Source organism: Bos taurus, chromosome 21 (genome assembly GCF_002263795.3).
Source record: "Bos taurus isolate L1 Dominette 01449 registration number 42190680 breed Hereford chromosome 21, ARS-UCD2.0, whole genome shotgun sequence".
Taxonomy (NCBI): Eukaryota; Metazoa; Chordata; class Mammalia; order Artiodactyla; family Bovidae; genus Bos; species Bos taurus.
The window spans coordinates 11397534-11418362 of record NC_037348.1 but is presented as its reverse complement, the minus strand read 5'-3'; positions in this window follow the sequence as shown (position 1 = coordinate 11418362).

Below are 20829 nucleotides of genomic sequence, written 5' to 3'. Positions count from 1 at the left end.
AATTAAACGGGAGAGGGGAGAGGTAGGGAGAAGCAGAACTATCAGTCTACAAATGCATTTGTAGGACATTACGATGAAAATTGATATAATGCCTCCATAGATCTCCTTGGCACCTGTTGAATTGTTGTACTTACCCATTAGTACTCCATTTAATACTAGAAGGCAGTTAATAAATTCTTCCTTCCTGTTCAGGAAATTGACTAAAAGACACAAAATTAGCTTTTAAATTTTAAAGAATTAAGATCTAGATGGTTGATTTCTTTTCCTTTATTCATCTACCTTGAGAATGAGGTCTGAACCCTGCTCTTTGTACAGCTGGAACCGATAGATCCTCAGACCTCAGACTTTGCTTCCAAAAGGTGTAAATTAGTCCTCTCTCAGATTTGTCTTGCAGCAATTCTCAGGAAAAACCAGGCTTGGGTGATTGTCTAGGCCTCAGGCCCCAGAGGCCAGCGAGGTCAGGTTTTTGTGTTGGGATAATTCCTGGACTTTTAAAAAAATTCTTGTCTGATAGAAGAGAGTATACTGTTCACACTCCACCCTGAAATGTAGGCACAAAGATGTAACTTTCCAAAAGGGACATCTTTATGGCTTCCATGGAGATTTTATATGGCTATTCTCAATTTAAGAAACCAAAAGACAAATTGTGCAAAAAATGTAACGCAAGGGGCTCATTGTAGCCCAGTCCCAGTGTGAGAATCACATACTGCTGTTGCTTAGTCACTCAGTCGTGTCTGCCTCTTTGCGACTCCATGGACTCTAGCCCGCCAGGCTCCTCTGTCCATGGGATTTCCCAGGCAAAAATACTGGAGTGGGTTGCTATTCCCTTCTCCAGGGGATCTTCCTGACCCAGGAATCAAACTCATGTTTCCTGCTTGGCAGATGGATTCTTTACCACTGAGCCACCTGGGAAGCCTGAGAACCAGGCATATATTAAAGTATAAAAATCAAAACTCTCAGTTGGTAAGACTCATGTATAACAACTTATGAAACTTTTTAATAATATGAATCTCTTTAACTGATATGAGAGACACTAAGAGGAAAAACTCCTAGTACAGAGAAGGACAAGGTTAGTGTTGCAGTGAGTTTCCATTGCTTGTTGCTGTTTAACAGTTTATGTATTCATTTGTTTATGATGTCTATTGCATTTACAAAAAAATGTTATTCTTTTTTCTAAATTGAAGCATAGTTGATTTACAATGTTGTGTTTGTTTCATATATACAGCCAAGTGACTGTTATATATTATAGATTCTTTTTCAGATTCTTCTCTACTATGGGTTATTACAAGATATTGAGTAGAGTTCCCTGTGCTATATATTATGTCTTTGTTGGTTATCTATTTTATATACAATTTAGTAGTGTCTATATCCATTAATCCCAAACTCCTAATTTATCCCTCCTCTCCCTTTCCACTTTGGTAACTATAAGTTTATTTTCTATGCCTGTGGGTTTATTTCTGTTTTGTAAAAAATTTCATTTGTGTCTTTTTTTTTTAATTTCATATATAAGCAATATCATTTGATATTTGTCTAAGAAATATTTATTACTTTTTAAAATTGCTTTAATTTATTTTTAATTGGAGGATAATTGCTTTACAATATCATGTTGGTTTCCGCCATACAACAACATGAATCAGCCTTAAATGTACACATGTCCCCTCCCTCCTGAACATCCCTCCCACCCCCCACCCCATCTAGGTTGTCACAGAGCACCAGTATTATTCTTATATCTATTCATAGGAAGATTCAAATCTTCATCTCCACCACTCCATTCTCCCATAAAACTTTTGTAAAGAATGCCTCCGATTAGGCAAATCCAACAGAATATTGTTTTTTTTTTTCCCTCCAACATCAGGATGTCTCAACATTCTCCCTAGGTTCTGCAATGGTAGTAGAGTCTACAAAAAACTCCTGCATCTACCTTAGGACAAGAGAATTTATATCTCCCAAACAAGAATGCCCCATTATCATCTGAGGCACCCAGAAATTGTGGAAGAACCACATAAAAGGAAGGCAGGTGTTTTCTTTAAGTCCTCCTCAAGGCAGCCTGTACCCATCTGTTGAGTATTTGTATATTCAGCTTTTGAAAAAATACTCTATATAGAGAATAGATGTAGGCAGGGGGTAAACAAAATAAAAACAATTTTAACTGTCTTTTCATTTTAGTTCCAGCCATTTATACTGTATACTATTTTAAATGTCTTTTAGTGAAATTGCTTGTGCTTTCTTTTGAGATGCTTTTCCTAGAAATTCCTGCTGCTGCTGCTCCTAAGTCTCTCCAGTTGTGTCCGACTCTGTGCGACCCCATAGACGGCAGCCCACCAGGCTCCCTGGTCCCTGGGATTCTCCAGGCAAGAACACTGGAGTGGGTTGCCATTTCCTTCTCCAATGCATGGAAGTGAAAAGTGAAAGTGAAGTCGCTCAGTTGTATCCGACTCTTCGTGATCCCATGGACTGCAGCCTACCAGGCTCCTCTGCCTGTGGAATTTTCCAGGCAAGAGTACTGGAGTCGGTTGCCATTGCCTTCTCCCCTAGAAATTACTACCTGCTACTTACTCCATCCTTCAGATATTTCTTTTGACATCATGTGGGCGCATATATAAGAAAATTAAATTTCTCTTTAGTAGCGATGACACATTTTTCAAATATTTAAGAATACTCCATTACTGTTAATTGTTCTAAAATACTCGCCTTGTTGCATTAAACAGTACAACAGCACAAAGTCATTCTTTGTATTTATCCTTCTGGTTTGGTGTTTGAATTCCATTTCTCCAAATTGACTTCTTTTATAAGGTAATGGGAAATGCTGTTTTCTAAGGCCAAAGCCACTTATTTACCTTCCAGTAAGGATAAACTTGGAATGCTTTTGAACTTTTGCGGAAATGTTACCAAGGTGCCTGGGCTTCCCAGGTGGCTCGGTGGTAAAGCACCTGCCTGCCAGTGCGAGAAAGACAGGTGATGCAGGTTCAGTCTCTGGGTTGGGAAGATCCCTTGGAGAAGGAAATGGCAACCCATTCCTGTGTTCTTGCCTGGGAAGTCCCATGGACAGGGGAGCCTGGAAGGCTACAGTCCATGGGGTTGCATAGGATCAGACATGACTGAGTGACTAAGCACTCAGGGCACCAAGGTGCCCACGCTATTGGGTAGCAGTTTACAGATAATTGTTACCTGAGCAAGAGAGCCACTCGTAGGGTACATCTGGATCTTCAAGGATGAGTTCCCAGAGGATGATGCAAAGCTTTCTGCAGCTCCCGTAAATACTTTCTATTTGTCACTGAGCACTCAGCAGACTTTCTATCTGATTACTTAAGGCAAACTGAGTGTCAGGGACTGAACCACTCTTGAAACAGGCCCAATGAAAGCTGGGGATTCATCAGGTGTTACCTATTTTGCCACCTAAAGAAAATTCTGGTCTTAGTAATAAAATGCCTTTGGACCAGAGCCTAGATGTTTCTGGGGGCTTGCTCATAAGGGCTCATGTGTATCCATTACCAAGGTTTCTGTTATGTCATGATTCTTCCTTGGACTCAGCTCAGCTATTCAGTCTTTCAAAAAATACACTGCATTTGACATTGTTCTAGGTACTGTATTAAATAATGCACCTATAATGGTTAACAAAATTGATATACTCATTCCACTAAAAGATTATTAAAGAGCATCAATTGTATGCCTAGCACTATTATGAAGAGATATAAGAAAATCAAAAGGATTCCTTTGCCTTTGTGGTTTTTCATCTGGTTGAAGAAAAAGATATTCATATTGAAAACTATTATGAAATACAGAACAGCATTCTTTTCTCCATTCCATACAGCTTTACTTCCTTTCCATAAATTAAAAAAAATTGCATTCAATTTCTATGAAATTAAATGTTCCTGGGACAATGACGATAATGAAAATAACCAAGATCCAAGGCAATTTTCAGAATGTTCTCTTTTCCATGAACCCTGACCTTTCTTGAGTGGCTGAGAGAGCAGAAAGCCTCTTACTCTGGCTATTTTGAGTTTTCCTAATTTTAAGCCTAAACTATAAATCAATATCTTTATAGCCAATTATGTTATTTTAATTCTTTTCAAAAGCATCACTTTTGCGGATTGAACGTGTTTCAGAGAAGTCATTGAAACTCAGAGGAAGTTGAGTTCCTGGCTCAGAAAGAGGGTATAACAAACAGTTTGAATTCTGTTCCACCTGGATGAGCATTGGTTTGACATTGAAAGAGGATCAAGGTTTGTGAGTTTCTGAAATGCTTTTTTTGTCTTAGATTTATCTTGTCCTTCAATTTGTTCCTGTTTCTGAGCTTGTTTTTGACCAGTGTTCACTGTCTCCTCGGGACCTATCTTTTCTGCATCTCACAAGAAGAAGTTGAATAAGAAGTTCAATTCTGTTGAATCTGGAAGCTGCATTTTGTCTCAATCTACAAGAAAACGCTAGGATATCCAGTTGGCTAGGGCCTCTTTTAATCTGAGCCTATTGGACAAAGCTGTTTAACTTGGTCTCTGTTTTCCAGAACATAGAAGACAAGAACATTAGCGTGTTTGTATGGCTTTCATGTTCATAGACGGGATTTCTTGTTTTCCTGTGTCTAACCTCTGAAACTCTGTTCACACTCTACTCTAAGACTTGAGACACATTTGAATCCAGAAAATATTGATTTCATCACTGCCATGTTGTTGAAATCATAAAACGACATAATCAGAGTGCAGAAAGCCAAATTTTATAAACACCCTAACGTATGGCACATGACTAAGTGATAAATCTTGACACGTTTACCAAACAAAGTGAAAATCTTCATTTGTCTTCAGAAAGAGAAGCGCTCCCATGTGTTCGGACATCTGTACAGTCAACATGTGGCAATTACTGTGCGAAAAATAGGATCACTGTAACTGCTGTTGTAAATTACGGCCTCATTGATTAGTATCTTCCCTCTCCGACTCCCCACTTCATCACAAATAAGGAGACACACACACTCGTGGCCTCTGAAGAGATTTTCCCCAAACTGATTTAAATTTAAATTTAGATTTGCTCCCAATAGGCTCTCCTACAGCATTACACATTCTCTGCTTTTTGCTTAAGGATATCTGGAGTATTTCTCACACACCGTTAGTGCATGTTTACTTAAGCACTAAAATTAAATACACATAATGAAGACATCTGTGGCAAACAGAATTAATAAGTGGAATACCATATTGCTGTGAAGATGTATATTCAACAAGCACGGGACGCACACCGTTCTCTCTGGAACTTGGCATTCCTCATGTGTTGCTGAGAATTTTTGAATGGGTCCCAAGTGATTTTGGTGTCTAGGGATTGCTTACTGAGGCTGGAAACCTCCCCAAGAAGCTCATCTCGTTAAAGCGTTTCCAGTTCCTCGTACAAGACTTTTGATCGTGAAACTGTAATGTGATACAAACATGTTATGATGTTTGGGAAATTGATCAAATGAGGATGAGAAAATGCCAATTGTTACTTACTCTGAAAAAGATTCTTCTTAGAGTTCCATTTTAATGTGTTTTCCCTCCACATTAACTAGACCTAATATAGGGTTGATTATTTTTCAGGATATCTCTGAGGTCATATTCCCAAATTGCCCCACTACATCTATCAGAGTTGCTTGGAAAAGTAAAGAAATAAAGTACAAAGCAATCATCCATGAGCTGTACCTAGATTCTACATAAATATATGAAGGATTGATTATTTATGCCATTTCTCTCAAGCCTGTGTTTGTCTTTATTTCACAAGCAAATTTCATATAATGCTGGAGATGCTACAAAGCCTGAATGAGGTAGAGAAATGGCATTTAGCCTTTGAACCTGTTGCAGGGGGAAATTAAACTGAAGCTCAGATTCATTTCCTTTATGCCGCCCCTAGAAAAAAGAGGGTACCAGCTGATATGTGTATAGTAATGCATCTGGCCTTAGGAAGTGAGGATGGTTCTGCTGAAGGGAATACATCATACAGAAGGGCTCTGGATAAACAAACTCGGTCTTAACCAGAGCTTTCTTCATGCTGTCCTAGCAGTATGGCTCCACCAGAAGGTCTGGCTGAAAGGTTGCTAGGATGACTTGACATTTTCATGCAAATTTCACCGCCCGTCCATCCTCTGACTGGTGCATGTTTGACACCTGCAAAGTCACTTCAGTCGTGCCTGACTCTGCCACTCTATGAACTGTAGTTTGCCAGGCTCCTCTGTCCATGGAATTCCACAGGCAAGAATACCGGAATATGTTGCCATGCTCTCTTCCAGGGCATCTTCCCGATCGAGGGATAGAATTCTGCATTGACAGGCAGATTCTCTACCACTAGCGCCACCTGGGACAGCAATGCATAAGGTAAATAACACACAAAGGGGAAATCTTGGGCCAGAATTTAGCACACCTATTTTTCCTAATCTCATAAGGGTGTAGCCTGAATTTAAGCATTTCCTCAGGACACTCCTTCAAGTTGCATTTTTTTTTTTAAATCTACCCTCCTTCAGACCCTGGATAAAAACTCTATTTTCCAGCTCCCTTGCTTTCTCCACTCTAGAGAATTCCATGAACATCACAGATCACACCCATGAAAGGTGAGCCTGCTCTGGGAATTGCCCTCTTCTCCTCCCACTGTTGAAGTCTCTGCCCAGTTAGGATGAAAATGTTAATAGCTCAGTTGTGCCTGACTCTTTGTGACCCCATGGACTGTAGCCCACCAGTCTACTCTGTCCATAGGATTCTCCAGGCAAGAATACTGGAGTGGGTTGCCGTTCACTTCTTCAGGGAATCTTCCCAACCCAGGGATTGAACCCCAGGTCTTCTGTATTTAACGCAGTTTCTGACGGAATTTCCCAAGTTCTGGTCATCATTAGGCCCTCGATATAGGAGACAATGTAAGTAGATTTTTTTTTTTTTTTCTGGAGGTATTGACTTATATGAAGAATTTAACATCTTCATATTTACAGCCTATCATTAAAAAGTGGAAAGGGAAGGGGCAGAGAACAGACCCCTGATGGGCACTCATCCGGGGCTGCACTGAAAAGGCAGGTGGAGGGCGGTGGTACTTCACTAAAGACATCTCTCTTCAATCCTCAGCACCCCCTGAGATGGATGGAAAACGTACAGATGATGAAACTGAAGCTCATAGACAGTCAGTGGGAGATTCTGAGCTTGAATATTCAGTTCAGTTCAGTTCAGTCGCTCAGTCATGTCTGACTCTTTGCGACCCCATGAATCGCAGCACGCCAGGCCTCCCTGTCCGTCACCAACTCCCAGAGTTCACCCAGACTCACGTCCATCGAGTCAGTGATGCCATCCAGACATCTCATCCTCTGTCGTCCCCTTCTCCTCCTGCCCCCAATCCCTCCCAGCATCAGAGTCTTTTCCAATGAGTCAACTCTTCGCATGAGGTGGCCAAAGTACTGGAGTTTCAGCTTTAGCATCATTCCTTCCAAAGAAATCCCAGGGCTGATCTCCTTCAGAATGGACTGCTTGGATCTCATTGCAGTCCAAGGGACTCTCAAGAGTCTTCTCCAACACCACAGTTCAAAGGCATCAATTTTTCGGCTCTCAGCTTTCTTCACAGTCCAACTCTCACATCCATACATGACCACTGGAAAAACTATAGCTTTGACTAGACGGACCTTTGTTGGCAAAATAATGTCTCTGCTTTTCAATATGCTATCTAGGTTGGTCATAACTTTCCTTCCAAGGAGTAAATGTCTTTTAATTTCATGGCTGCAGTCACCACCTGCAGTGATTTTGGAGCCCAGAAAATAGTCTGACACTGTTTCCACTGTTTCCCCATCTATTTCTCATGAAGCTTGAATATTATGTTTGTCTAAATTCAAAGCTCTTCTCTACCCTTCAGACTGCTTCTTGTTTTTAGTGATTTACGAAAAAATAAAACAAAATTAAAAAAGCCCTGCCTGTAGTTCATCATTGAATAATCTTACCAGCACAGCAGAAGGCTAATTTTGTGGAACATGGGCTGCGAGGTAACAAAACCCTCTAATGCCAGAAGTGATGCTGGCAATCAAAATACTGGGTGAAAGATCAAACTAGCTGGCAAAGCGGTATATAAATTGATCCAAACTGTCCTTTTCCATGACGTGCCTCGTGTCCAACGAAGTCAGTGTTTTTAACTGCATAAAGGGCTAAGATTAGTGCTTGGCACCCAGAAGTTTCTTAGTTCCCTGGAGTTAGGGTCCCAGATGTAACACAGGACATCCAGTTAAATTTGAATTTCAGATAAACAAATGAATGACTTTTTAGTATAAGTATATCCCACACAGTATTAGGGAAATATTTGAATTAAAATATCTTTTTTTTTTAAACACCAAAGTCAAATTTAATTGGGCATCCAGTATTTTACTGGTAATCCTACCTGGATGAGATGAATATTAAAGTCATTAGGTGTTGGATCGTAATCATACTTCATGTAGAGAAGGACAGCTTCCTCTTTCTTACACGTGGAGCAGTACTTACTTCATAGGCGGCCAGGAAGCCTATAGGCAATGGTGTATGTAAAGCATTTGGTATACGGTAGGAGGTTAGCACAGCAAATGGAAATGTTTATTTCCCATGTGTTTAATGATTTTGAAGGTCAAAGGCCCCCTGGAACTGTCTCTAAGTTGACATACATATAGGAAAGGAAAAAGAGAGGCAGCTGCTGCTCAAAATTGTTTCAGCAAACTCTACAAAACTGCGTGTGTGTGTCAGTTGCTGAGTTAGTGTCCAACTCTTTGGGACCCCATGGACTAAGGACAACCAGACTCCTCTGTCCATGGGATTCTCCAGGCAGGAATACTGGAGTGGGTAGACATTTTCTTCTCCAGGGGATCTTCCCAACCCAGGGATCGAACCTTGGTCTCCCATGTTGCAGAGAGATTCTTTATTGTGTGAGATACCATGGAAGCGCCTTTGTAGTGGCTCAAACCACAGCTCTTAAGGACAGAAAGCATGTGTGCATTGTGGTAGGTGCTATTTCAAACAGTTATCTGTATGGAATCATGGAATCTTCTCAGTAACCTTATGAAGTTACCGCCCTCAGTTTGACAAACTGGGAAGCCAAGACACAGAGGAGAAAAGTCACTGGCTCTGGGAGTCCCTCACTGCACATAAGCTAAACAGAACCCACAAGCTCTGGGTTCTTCCTCAGGGCCAGACTCTCTATGGGGTTGCTTGGTGGTCTGGCATCTGCTGCTTCCCATAGCATCTGAAGGTTAAGAGTTATAAGAAGAATGGCCAAGAGAGTGTGATTTCAAAACTGCCCAAAGATGACAAATATTAACCTTCCCTGTGAAGCCCTCAGGAGTGGTTGCCAGGGGACCCAGTTTCTGACTGTGAAACTGCATACTGGTTGTGCCCAGAAAATTATCTGAAGCTTAGGTGTGATGATGGAGACAGTGACACCAGTAGTACTTTGCAGCGCCTCCCACCCAAACATCTGTCCTTAAATTCGTTCTTCCTGCTTCTGAGAACATCTTTTGGCATCCAGGGCCTTGCCAGGCAGGAATGGGCTCAATATGCCAGACCCATCTCAGAATCTGTACCGCAAAGGAGCAGTCGCCCTCCACTGTGCCAACGATCAGCTGATTAACTGAACATTAGAGGTCTAAAGACCCTCCTTGGACCCAAATGGATTTCAATTAGGACTCTTCTTTATACTGTTAGGAGATAATGTTTATTTAAAAACACCATTAAACTACCAAACTTGCAAGAACATCAAATCAATATACGGAGAATAATTGATGGATTTCGGAAGGAACCATACTGTGTAAAATATCCTGGATTTGTTTCCTAGGCAAAGCTTTGGCTTTGCTGCACGGGAAGACAGTGATGCTTTTCCTGTAGCAAGACTCAAGGCCAAGGAGGAAGAATGGGACTAAAGATACAGAAAGGATGTCCTCATGATCCTTCAAGGCCTTCCCAGTTGGTAAAATGGTTAAAAAAAAAAAAATCACCTGTTAATGCTGGAGATGCAGGAAAAGAGAGCTTGATCCCTGGGTCAGGAAGATCCCCTGAAGTAGGAAATGACTACCCATTCCAGTGATCTTGCTAGGATAATCCCATGGACAGGGAAGCCTAGTAGGCTACAGTCCATGGGGTCACAAAGAGTCAGATATGACTGAGTGACAATACACACAAGCAAGATCCTTCAACATAATTTGTGCTTCATTATGGAAAGATTCCAAGGTTTTGAGTTGGAGAAACTAAAGTTGAGAAACAAATCTATGTGAACTACCATGCAGGGGAAACTTGAGCTCGTTGCTCTTTGACATTTATAGAGATCCCATGAGAAATGCTTACGGAAAGCATGGCTTATCCATCTCTCCCCAAACTCTAAATTGTATCTGCCCCTGTGTGTATGCTAAGTCGCTTCATGCATGTCCGACTCTTTGAGGCCCCATGGACTGTAGCCCTCTCCTAAAAGAGAAGAGTAAAAAAGTTGGCTTAAAACTCAACATTCAAAAAACTAAAATCATGGCATCTGGCCCCATCACTTCATGGCAAATAAATGGGGAAACAATGGAAACAGTAAGAGACTTTATTTTGGGGGGCTCCAAAAGCACTGCAGATGGTGACTGCAGCCATGAAATTAAAAGACCCTTGTTCCTTGGAAGAAAAGTTATAGCCAACCTAGACAGCATATTAAAAAGCAGAGACAGTACTTTGCCAACAAAGGTCCATCTAGTCAAAGCTATAGTTTTTCCAGTAGTCATATATGGATGTGAGAGTTGGACTATAAAGAAAGTGGAGCACTGAAGAATTGATGCTTTTGAACTGTGGTGTTGGAGATGACTCTTGAGAGTCCCTTGGACTGCAAGAAGATCAAACTAATCCATCCTCAATGAAATCAGTCTTAGATGTTTATTGGAAAGACTGATGCTGAAGCTGAAGCTCCAATACTTTGGCCACCTGATGCAAAGAGCTGACTCATTGGAAAAGACCCTGATGCTGGGAAAGATTGAAGGTGGGAGGAGAAGGGGATGACAGAGGATGAGATGGCTGGATGGCGTCACTGACTTGATGGACATGAGTTTGTGCAAGCTCCAGGAGTTGGTGATGGACAGGGAAGCCTGGCGTGCTGCAATCCATGGGGTCACAAAGAGTTAGACACGACTGAGCGACTGATCTGAACTGAACTGAACTGTAGCCCACCAAGTTCCTCTTCTCATGGGATTCTCCAGGCAAGAATACTGGAGTGGGTTGCCATACCTTCCTCCAAAGGATCTTCCTGATCCAGGGATTGAACCCTGGTCTCCTGTGGCTCCTGCATTGCAGGCAGATTCTTTACCACTGAGCCACCAGGGAAGCCCTATCTGCCCACTGGGTCAACCCAAATCAAAGAAGGCTTGGTATTCAAGTTGCACCATCTTTCTCTCCTCTCCAAGATAATTTGTTAACCATAGCCCATGCTAGGAATCTTGGAGAAAATATCCTAGCAAAGCTCTTGCAAGGAGAAATTGGTGGGAGGTCGCCTTGAACATTCTTTACTCCAGAACACAGTGTCCCATTTATGAGACACCCCCAGGAGGAAGTGCAGGTCCAAAATCAGTGTCAGTACTAGTTGTAAATCCAAAGCACTGGTAATTACTCCTTTCGTGGATGATATGCACTATAAATCTAAAAATATTTATCCTTTTACCTTGGCTCCTAGAAAAGTGAAATCCAACTCTTGAATCTGCCCAGGGTATAAATAAGAGCATTGTGGCCAATCTTGTTATTAGGCTCACTTTGTCACCATATTTTTTGTCACTTTGATTTTAATTCATTTACTCTATTACTCAGAGAAGGCAATGGCACCCCACTCCAGTACTCTTGCCTGGAAAATCCCATGGATAGACGAGTCTGGTAGGCTGCAGTCCATGGGGTCGCTAAGAGTCGGAAGCGACTGAGCGACTTCACTTTTATTTTTCACTTTCATGCATTGGAGAAGGGAATGGCAACCCACTCCAGTGTTCTTGCCTGGAGAATCCCAGGGACGGCGGAGCCTGGTGGGCTGCCGTCTATGGGGTCGCACAGAGTCGGACACGACTGAAGCGACTTAGCAGCAGCAGCAGCACTCTATTACTGTAAGTACTCTTTATGCCAGTCAAAACACTATGTATGTCGGAGAAGACATTAAGGGAAGGTAGAAAGGAAAGAAGAAAGGAAGGAAGCAAAAAGAGAAGGAAGGAAGAGAGGAAAAAGCGGTAACAACTTCAGATGAGAATGGGTATACGAGTATCATGTAAACTGTGGATTGCTATATACTATGATGTATTATCACTGTTAGTGGCGCTCTATATTGACAGCATTTTTACTATTTCTATCAGTGTTAGTATTCCTTTTTATTTTGAAGGTGGAGAGTGGTGGGAAGAGGAAGAGGTGGTCATTAAGCCAGACCCCGGCTGCTCCAAGCAGATAACAGGTGTTATAAGGCTGATTGTATAACTGAGGAAGGGGGACCAGGAGGGTCCCCAGCTCAGGTCCCACAGCTGATGCTGGGGATGGTGTTGCTGGCGTCTGTCTTCCTCCCTGCACGTGTTCCTTTCAGCATCCTATAGACAATCAGGCCCAAGTCCAGCTTTGTTTGTTTGTTTGGCCTTCCTCACCCACCACAGAAAGGATTCAAAAGTGTGGCCTCTGATACTTATTTCACATTTCAAGCTCTGGGGAGAAGTTTATTTTTCTCAGGAGGCTTCCCTTGATCCACACAGGCTCCTTTCCTATTCTGAAATCACTGCACACATGATGCTGTGTTCTTAACTCTATGTCCATCAGCCGTGAGTATCCTGAGAACAGTGGCCACGGCTGCCTTTTCCAGCACTTTGTCTGTGGTACCTCCCAGAGTCCCTGGCTGGTGAGCAGAGCTAGTGATAAATGTTGACTAAGCAAAAGCAAAGTAAATGGAAAATCTGAAGCTGCCAGGGCTGTGAATTTCACAGTCTCTTTTCTCTACCACCTCCTCTTCCACTGCAGGTGAAGGGATATCGTCCTTCTTCTCATGACTAGGCCTGCCCACTGATAAAGTCTGCCTCCTTAACATCTTATTTTCCTGCCAGCATTTTCAAACTCTCACCTCTTACCCTGGGTCTCCTACTGGTAAATTCACACATTCTTGGGTGACTTGTGTCCAGCGGTCCTTCACCCAGACTGATCATCCAAACTATCTACCAAAATGTTGAAATTTGAGCCTCAACTAAGGTTGATAGATTGGAATTTCCAGAATTGGTCCCATATGGATATTAGTATTAAAAAAGAAAAACAAAATGAATAAATGAATGAACCCACATGGAATCCCTCTCCCTTCTGAAACAACCTCCCTTGAGGACATAGACTTGGTACTCAAGAACAGTAACCTATTCCAGTTAAATGCATTGATATTATCCTTAGAAAAATCTCTCTCCTGCAGTTCTTCCCTGACAGATCAGAACCATGAAGATAATTTTTTCCCCTCTTTCATAAATCATGGGATTTTCATATCTGATGCCTCCCATTCTTAAGACAAAGATATATGGGACTTCCTCAGTGGTCCAATGGTTAAGAATCAACCTGCCAATGCAGGGGTCAAGGGTTCCATCCCTGGTCTGGGAAGATCCCACATGCTATGGGACAACTAAGCCCATGCAGCTATTGAAGCTTGCACACCTAGAGCCTGAGTTCTGCAACAGGAGAAGCCACCACAGTGAGAAGCCTAGCATCACAACATAAAGTACCCCCTGCTTGCCACAAGTACATGTACAACAAGGAAGACCCAGTGCAGCCAACAAAAATAGAGAGAGAGAGTGTAAAAAGAGTGCCTCTCAGCTCCAGAACCGTGGAGAAAGAGAAATAGGTAGAGGAGATGGGACAAAACAGAGTGCTCAAACGGACGTGGCATTTGCTCCCTACATTTCCCCAGAATCAATTCATGTCAGGTGGGACCACTAGAATATGGCCAGTATGCTATGAATAAAGGTAACCAGTGTCACTTCTGGTTAAAAGTTTTCAGTGAGAGTGTGAGTTCTTTATGCTCTTCCCTCCCCTCCTAAAGGGACTTAGAAAGATGTATGTTCTAGAAGCCAGTGACCTACCAGATGCAAGTAGCATGAGTCCCTGAATCAGGGACTCTGAGAAAGCAAGAAATAACCTTGTTTCCATGATAAGCTATGGAACATTGGGGTTTATTACCATGGAGAGCCTTTCCTATTCTGGTCAATATAGAAATCAATACCAAAAGTGAGTTTCCATCATAACATAAACTAAGCATAGATGACATTAGTTTAGCAGTGGGGCAGTGGAGGTGAGGAAATTAGTATCATAGTTGGAATATGAAGATCTTTATCATGCAAAGGGAAAACATACGGGAAAACTGCCACTTTGGTTCATTTGTAAGATGGACTTCGTGTACTGAACTGAGAGAAGAAGCTGGAAAGCAGAATGTTTAGCTGGTGTTAACTGAATTTGCAAGATATTAAAAAAAATGAGATAAGCTCTAGGAAGAATGGGCTTCCCAGGTGCCACTAGTGGTAAAGAACATAACTGTCAAAGCAGGAGATGTAAGATATGTGGGTTTGATCCCTATGTCAGGAAGATCCCCTGGGAAAGGGAATGGCAACCCACTCCAGTATTCTTGCCTGGAGAATCCCATGCACAGACAATGGCAGGCTATGGTCTACGGGGTCACAAAGAGTCAGACATGACTAAAGTGACTTAGCATGCACATTAGAAAGAATTTGCCAGTTTTCTGGAAGGAATGAAAAGAAATAGTGTTATTTGCAGATATTCAAAGACATGTGCTTCTATCACCAGTTGCATCCACAACTGGGTATTGTTTTTGCTTTGGCTCCATCCCTTCATTCTTTCTGGAGTTATTTCTCCACTGATCTCCAGTAGCATATTGGGCACCTACCAACCCAGGGAGTTCCCCTTTCAGTATCCTATCATTTTGCCTTTTCATACTGTTCATGGGGTTCTCAAGGCAAGAATACTGAAGTGGTTTGCCATTCCCTTCTCCAGTGGACCACATTCTGTCAGACCTCTCCACCATGACCCGTCCATCTTGGGTGGCCCCACATGGCATGGCTTAGTTTCATTGAGTTAGACAAGGCTGTGGTCCATGTGATCAGATTGGCTAGTTTTCTGTGATTATGGTTTCAGTCTGTCTGCCCTCTGATGCCCTCTCGCAACGCCTACCATCTTACTTGGGTTTCTCTTACCTTGGACGTGGGGTATCTCTTCACGGCTGCTCCAGCAAAGTGCAGCTGCTGCTCCTTACCTTGGACCAGGGGTATCTCCTCATGGCCACCCCTCCTGACCTTGAACATAGAGTAGCTCCTCTCAGCCCTCCTGCGCCTGTGCAGCTGCCGCTTCTTGGACATGGGGTTGCTCCTCTTGGCCGTCTCCCCTGACCTCGGGCGTGTGGTAGCTCCTCTTGGCTGCACTTATGTGTGGTCCGTTTGCAGCTGGCATGCTTACCTGGAATGTCAGGTCCATGAATCAAGGCAAATTGGAAGTGGTCAAACAGGAGATGGCAAGAGTGAATGTCAATATTCTAGCAATCAGTGAACTAAAATAGACTGAAATGGGTGAATTTAACTCAGATGACCATTATATCTACTACTGTGGGCAGGAATCCCTTAGAAGAAATGGAGTTGCCATCATGGTCAACAAAAGAGTCCGAAATGCAGTACTTTGATGCAATCTCAAAAACGACAGGATGATCTCTGTTCGTTTCCAAGGCAAACCATTCAATATCATGGTAAGCCAAGCCTATGCCCTTACCAGTAATGCTGAAGAAGCTGAAGTTGAACGGTTCTATGAGGACCTACAAGACCTTTTAGAACTAACACCCGAAAAAGATGTCCTTTTCATTATTGGGGACTGGAATGCAAAAGTAGGAAGTCAAGAAACACCTGGAAAGTGAAAGAAAGTGAAGTCGCTCAGTCATGTCTGACTCTTTGCAACCCCATGGACTGTAGCCTACCAGGCTCCTCTGTCCGTGGGATTCTCCAGGCAATACTACTGGAGTAGATTGCCATTTCCTTCTCCAGTGCCTCTTCCTGACCCAGGGATGGAACCCAGGTCTCCCACATTGTAGGCAGATGCTTTACCATCTGAGCCACCAGGGAAGTCCATAAGAAACACCTAGAGTAACAGGCAAATTTGGCCTAGGAGTACAGAATGAAGCAGGGCAAAGGCTAATAGAGTTTTGCCAAGAGAACACACTGGTCATAGCAAAAACCCTCTTCCAACAACACAAGAGAAGACTCTACACGTGGACATCACCTGATGGGCAACACCGAAATCAGATTGATTATTTTCTTTGCAGCCAAAGATGGAGAAGTGCTATACAGTCAGCAAAAAAAAGACTGGGAGGTGACTGTGGCTCAGGTCATGAACTCCTTATTACCAAATTCAGACTTAAATTGAAGAAAGTAGGGAAAACCACTAGACCATTCAGGTATGACCTAAATCAAATCCCTTATGATTATACAGTGGAATTGAGAAATAGATTTAAGGGACTAGATCTGATAAGTAGAGTCCCTGATGAACTATGGAATGAGGTTTGTGACACTGTACAGGAGACAGGGATCAAGACCATCCCCATGGAAAAGAAATGCAAAAAAGCAAAATAGCTGTCTGGGGAGGCCTTACAAATAGCTGTGAAATGAAGAGAAGTGAAAAGCAAAAGAGAAAAGGAAAGATATAAGCATCTGAGTGCAGAGTTCAAAAGAATAGCAAGGAAAAATAAGAAAGCCTTCCTCAGTGATCAATGCAAGGAAATAGAGGAAAACAACAGAATGGGAAAGACTAGAGATTTCTTCAAGAAAATTAGGGATACCAAGGGAACATTTCATGCAAAGATGGGCTCCATAAAGAACAGAAATGGTATGGACCTAACAGAAGCAGAAGATATTAAGAAGAGGTGGCAAGAATAAACAGAAGAACTGTACAAAAAAGATCTTCATGACCAAGATAATCACGATGCTATGATCACTCACCTAGAGCCAGATATCCTGGAATGTGAAGTCAAGTGGGCCTTAGAAAGCATCACTATGAACAAAGCTAGTGGAGGTGATGGAATTACAGTTGAGCTATTTCAAATCCTGAAAGATGTTGCTGTGAAAGCGCTGCACTCAATATGCCAGCAAATTTGGAAAACTCAGCAGTGGCCACAGGACTGGAAAGCTCAGTTTTCATTCCAATCCCAAAGAAAGGCAATGCCAAAGAATGCTCAAACTACTGCACGATTGCACTCATCTCACACGCTAGTAAAGTAATGCTCAAAATTCTCCAAGTCAGGCTTCAGCAGTACGTGGTTTTAGAAAAGGCGGAGGAACCAGAGATCAAATTGCCAACATCCGCTGGATCATGGAAAAAGCAAGAGAGTTCCAGAAAAACATCTATTTCTGCTTTATTGACTATGCCAAAGCCTTTGACTGTGTGGATCACAATAAACTGTGGAAAATTCTGAAAGAGATGGGAATACCAGACCACCTGACCTGCCTCTTGAGAAACTTATATGCAGGTCAGGAAGCAACAGTTAGAACTGAACATGGTACAACAGACTGGTTCCAAATTGGAAAAGGAGTACATCAAGGCTGTATATTGTCACCCTGCTTATTTAACTTATATGCAGAGTACATCATGAGAAACGCTGGGCTGGAAGAAGCACAAGCTGGAATCAAGATTGCTGGGAGAAATATCAATAACCTCAGATATGCAGATGACACCACCCTTATGGCAGAAAGTGAAGAGGAACTCAAAAGCCTCTTCATGAAAGTGAAAGAGAGTGAAAAAGTTGGCTTAAAGCTCAACATTCAGAAAACGAAGATCATGGCATCTGGTCCCATCACTTCATGGGAAATAGATGGGGAAACAGTGGAAACAGTGTCAGACTTTATTTTTTGGGGCTCCAAAATCACTGCAGATGGTGATCGCAGCCATGAAATTAAAAGACGCTTGCTCCTTGGAAGGAAAGTTATGACCAACCTAGATAGCATATTGAAAAGCAGAGACATTACTTTACCAACAAAGGTCCTTCTAGTCAAGGCTATGGTTTTTCCAGTGGTCATGTATGGATGTGAGAGTTGGACTGTGAAGAAAGCTGAGCGCCGAAGAATTGATGCTTTTGAACTGTGGTATTGGAGAAGACTCTTGAGAGTCCCTTGGACTGCAAGGAGATCCAACCAGTCCATTCTAAAGGAGATCAGTCCTGGGTGTTCATTGGAAGGACTGATGCTGAAGCTGAAACTCCAATACTTTGGCCACCTCATGCAAGGAGTTGACTCATTGGAAAAGACCCTGATACTGGGGGGGATTGGGGGCAGGAGGAGAAGGGGACGACAGAGGATGAGATGGCTGAATGGCATCGACGACTCAATGGACATGAGCTCTGGGAGTTGGTGATGGACAGGGAGGCCTGGTGTGCTGCGATTCATGGGGTCTCAGTGAGTCTCACATGACTTAGTGAGTGAACTGACCTGAACTGAACTGAAAGACTCGTGAGGTTGGAAGAAGGAGAGCTTCTAGAGATAGGATTAACAAGACTTCAAATGCCAAGGAAACCACTCAGCTGATTAAAGAAGCCCAAGCCAAAGGTCTGATTAAAGGTGTGACATTTTTATTGGAACCTTCTCAGTGCATTAAAGCACTTCAGGGCAAAGATTGTATCAGAGCTGTGGCTTCTCCAGTGAAATTCAAAAGTCACCAAGTAGCACCTGTTAGCATTCAAAGAGAAAGGTCTAGGAGAGGAACAGATTAGCAAGAAAAGTAATAAAGGAGTGAGTACATTTTAGAGAAACTTTTGGATTTGGTTTAGACACAGACAATTTACAGAAAGTCATGAAGATGCTCTGGATGCCTTGGTAGACCATGAGCTCAGCAATGGAGAGACAAGCTAGGTGAAGACACAGCCCTGACCTTCAGACTTGCGAGATTCTCAGACATGGGAATAGAGTGGTGATAATGGTCACATTTATTATGGGCTTACTAAGTGCCACTAGGGCTTCCCTAGTGGCTCAGACGGTAAAGCGTCTGTCTGCAATGCAGGAGACCCGGGTTCGATCCCTGGGTTGGGAAGATCCCCTGGAGAAGGAAATGGCAGTCCACTCCATTATTCTTGCCTGGAAAATCCCATGGACTGCGGAGCCTGGTAGGCTACTGTCCATGGGGTCGCAAAGAGTCAGACACGACTGAGCGACTTGTATGTGTGTATGTAATAAGAGCCAAGCCCTGTTCTAAACACATTTCTCCTTGTAAGATAAGCATGATTATCCTCATTTTATAGGTGGACAAAATGAAGGCTTACAGAAGTTGATTTGGTAAGGACCACTTTACTACTGAGCAGCAGACCTGGGAATCTAACCATTGGAAAAAAAGAAAAGAAAAGAAACAGCCCTGGACATTTGCTAAAAAGTGGCAAGACAGATTTTATTCAGACTACTGCAGTAGGGGAGAGAGAATCCAATATAAACTGAGTTCAAGTTCAACTGATACAAAGAAGACAGACATTTTTAAAGGGAGAACGGAGACGGGGAAAAAAAAATAGGTTATAGGTAGGTGAAAAGGAGGAAACTAGTGAGGGAATTAGTGGAAAGTTACAGAAGTGGGGAAAGTGGAGAATTACAAAAGAGAGGTTGGCAAAGTGGGTTGAGACAATGTACATTTTTCAGTTTGATAGCATAGCATTTTTTTGAGCAAAGATTTATCATGGGGTTTGGGGTCACCTTTAGGGACATGACTTAGTGCAGGTGGAAATGAGGCTAAAATCTGACCAAGTCTTAGCTCAGTGTTCAGACAAATCCTTTGGGTTGTCTGGGAATTCATAGCTCATACCCTAGTCTGGCTGACTTCAAAGACTTTGATTTTCATCCTGACTCTATGTTATGGACAGATGGACAATTGTCCAACTATTAGAAATTGACCAACTACAGTATAATGGTAATACTGAAATGTGAGAGTCAAATGGGTAAGTGAGGACATAGAATCTAAAAAGATGCTAAGTGGTTTAAAATGAGAGATAAGATCAGTTTGGGATGATAGGCAGAAACTAGGGCACAAAGCTACTTGAAAGTCAAGCCAGGGCATTTGGATTTTCTCCTGAAGTTCATGGGAGCTGATGGTGAAGCTGGGAATAATGTAAGCATATTTGCATTTTGAAAGATTTATTTGTTATGTAGAGATCTTTGGCATTATTCAACACTAGGTATTGATTAAGTCCTTGGGTTCAGCACAGACTGACTGAGAGATCTTGAATGAGTCAGTTAACTACAAATATGATCTATTTACCTTGAGAAGAGGGTGATCATTCCTCTGGTAAAGGACATTGCTGGTTCCCCCAGCATTGATTGTGTCTCTTCCCTACCTGGTACCAGTCACCAGTTGATTGGGATTGACCCAAGTTTCAACCCCATTCAAGTCGCAGTTAGCCCAAGATGATCAGCCTAATCTCATTTACTTGCCACCATGCTGGGTTCAGGGATGAGATATTGATCCAATCAGAATGAAGCCAGGGCATGGAATGAAAATGGATCAGGGATTCCTCCTTTTTAGTGGATAGTACATGTATAGAGGTGAATTCTGAAACTCCACAATCATTTTTCCCACCATTAGGAAAGCTGACCTCTGGGCAAATTTAATAGGCAGAGGAGACAGAGTACAGAGACTCACCAAGAAATGGAGGTGAGCCTGTGATCAAACCTCTTCTTCCTATACCTTGGGACTTTGTAGGTGAACGTTCCACTTCCAGTTTAAACTAAGTCAATTTGGATTTTTCTCACTTGTAGCCTAGATCATCAAACATTATATACTTACCCACAGAATCATTGTAGGCAAAGGAGGTTGCATATTGAAGTAGAAGAAGAACTCACTAAGTGTCTGTTGCTCTTAGATT